We start from the raw sequence: 3,153 nt of genomic DNA on the forward strand, positions 1-3,153 counted from the left end.
CAAGACAGTCCTTGTTCCTATTACTATGGAACCCACTTGGACCCTGAATTGCCATGGGTTACATCTGTGCAGGAGTCTTAGGTTATCTCCATGCATGGTACTTGGTTGGAGTATGAGTTTCAGGAAAGACCCCTGTGCTCAGATTTTTTGGTTCTGTTGCTCTCCTTGTGTAGTGCCTGTCCTCTGCAGATCTTACTATTTCCCACTTCTTTTATAATGTTCCCTACACTCTGCCCAAAGTTTGGCCATAAGTCTCAGCATCTGCTTTGATAGTCTGCAGGGCAGAGCTTTTCAGAGGTCCTCTGTGTCAGGCTCCTGACGTGTTCCCTGTTTTCTCCTTCTTCTGATGTTCTTCCTTTTTGCCTTTCTGGATAGGGATTGAGCATTTTAGCAAGAGTCCTCTCTCTTGATTAGTTTCTTTAGGTTTACAGATTTTAGTAGGTTTATCCTATATTATATGTCTATATGAGTGACTATATACCGTGTGCGTCTTTCTGCTTCTGGGATAGCTCACTCAGGATGATCTTTTCTAGATCCCACCATTTACCTGCAAATTTTGATTTCCTTGTTTGTTTTCAATTTTTAATTTTAGAGACCTTATGCATCTTTGCTTAGTCTTATTGAAAAGGCCTTAAGGTAAGTTTCTTAGATCTATAGACTTCTTTCTTAAGATTGCTTTAATTGCTTTAATTGCAGCTCATAGATTTTGTTACGCTGCCTTTTTATTTTCATTTCCTTCTACGAAATTTTAGATATTTTTCTTGATTTCTTCAAGAAATTCATCATTTAATAGATGGTTTAATATGTATGTTCTAGGCTTTTGATATTAATTTGTAATCTTATTTCATTGTATTCAGACAGGATGCAAGGAATCATTTCAATTTTCTTATAATTGTTAAGATTTTCTTTGTGTTTTAATATATGACTGATTTAGCAAAAATTCATATGGGCCGCTAAGACAGATGCTATCCTGAAGTGCTTGGATGGAATGTTCTGTATCTATCTGTAATGTTCATTTAACTTATGATATCATTGATTATACATATGTCTATTTTTTGTATGTAAGACCTGTCAGTTTCTGAACTACACTATACTAAGATTAATCTTTATGTTGAATAGTATTGGATGTACCTGTGTCCAGGATGTTTATGTTTAGAATCATAATGTCTTATTGATGGGTCATTAACATGATTTTTTGGAGACAGAAAAGTTATTGTTTCTAGGTTTTGATCTGTAGCCCGCATGGTTGTCTCGCCAGCAAGAACGCACACGGACACCAGGATTCTTCTGCAGCAAGCGTTTATTCAGCAGTAATGAGAGGAAGACCTAGAGCCCCAAAATGGCACTCCTTTTATACCCTAAATGGTGACGTGTTGGTTCCTGATTGGATGCAGCCCATTAGGCCATCTTACATCACTAAGTGAGCCAATCTTTGGCTCGAATTCAGCTTTAGCGCATGCGCATAGGCAGTTGTTTACGATCTCACACACCGGATGCTGGCGCCATCTTGTAATGGCGTTTGCTTCAGGCTCTTTACATCTCCCCCTTTTTATTTTATTAAGACACAACGGCCAAAGGTAGAGGTCCAATCCCCGGTGCAGATGGCTAATGTACTGGTACAGTCTCTGAACCCTACATTCATCGACTGTCCTGACCCAGCCCGTGTCCCTTTTCCCGAGGGAGGGTAAAACTTAGACACAACCCTCATGCAATTAGACATGCCTTTCAGAGAGCCTATCAAGGCGATTTAGGATTCTCTGTGCAATGCTTAGCTTGACAGACTGAGCGTAAGGTAGGCAACTCAAGCAGGCGCGACACCCTTCCCATGCAATGGAGTTCAACGTCTCCTGGGAGTGCAAGGGCTGTTCACAGCCTCACTTGCGAAGTAAAGAAAGCCAAACTTCAGGGGAGGAGCCTGCTCTATTGCAACAAGCGCTTGAGTAATAATGGCCTTATCATGGGCGTGTTGGCTTCTGAGCCTACAAAGCAACCAAAGAACCAAGACCAATCCACCACAGAGCATAGTGCCAAATAAACCAACCCACACCCATTCTTTGAAGAAAGAAAAGGCTGAAAAAATCCACGAGGAGAGTCCCTTCGTCAGTGACAGGTCCACTCGTGTTGAATTAATCGTCACAATTGCTGCTCTTAATACCTCCAGTATCTCATCAAATCCTTCTGACCAATTTCCTACAAGGTATAAAGACAATTCTCTGGACAGATTAGCAGTAAAGTTTTTATATTGTATCTCAGAGGATAAAGGCCACTGAGGAACCCATACGGCTTCCCCTGCAAGCCATGGTATGGGTATGGAGCCCTCAGTGGCAGCTAGGAAAAACCCAAACCTTGTCTCCCCTTATTGCCTTCTTGGGGAACAGGGCTCAACCTTCTCTGCTCCCTCTTCCCTAACCCTTTTCCTTCTTTATATCCCATCTTTTTCATCATGTCTCTGGATTGGTGAGAATACTCATTAGTTAAAGTAAGGCCTAGGTCTTGTAAAACATCTCTTCCCCAGAGATTAACAGGAAGAGGAAGTACATAAGGCACAAAACTTCCTGTTCGACCCTCTGGATCCCGCCAAATCAAAGAGCGGGAACTAACTGTGGGGCTGGCTTCATATCCCAGCCCTTGTAAAGAATGAGATGACTGCGTAACAGGCCACGCCTTAGGCCACCAGTTGGAGGAAACAATACTTTTATCTGCTCCTGTATCTAAGATTCCAGTAAAAATTTTTCCGTCTATTGTTAATTGTAAGGTGGGCCTAGTTTTGAGATCAACTACTAAGTGGGCAAAATCAGTTCCAGAAGAGCCAAGCCCATTGGAGCCCCTAGACACCTCAGCAGATGGAAAATGATCATGTAAACTTGGAAGTAGAATCAACTGAGCAATCCTATCCCCAGGCGAGATAGAAAATATACCCTGTGGACAGGAGCAGAGAACTTGAAGCTCCCCAGTAAAGTCTTGGTCTAATATACCAGGGTGGATCATAAGTCCCTTCAATGTAAGTGAAGAGTGGCCCAAAATAAGGCCAACAGTTCCTTTAGGCAAAGGGCCAGAAAATTGTACCGGAACTGTTTGAACTTCCATATGGGAGACTAATAAGAATTGGGAGGTGGCACGGAGGTCCACTCCTGCGGAGCCTCTTGTGACTCG

The sequence above is a fragment of the Psammomys obesus genome, unplaced genomic scaffold (assembly GCF_907164565.1).
Source record: "Psammomys obesus unplaced genomic scaffold, mPsaObe1.curated_primary_1811, whole genome shotgun sequence".
In the NCBI taxonomy this organism is placed as follows: domain Eukaryota; kingdom Metazoa; phylum Chordata; class Mammalia; order Rodentia; family Muridae; genus Psammomys; species Psammomys obesus.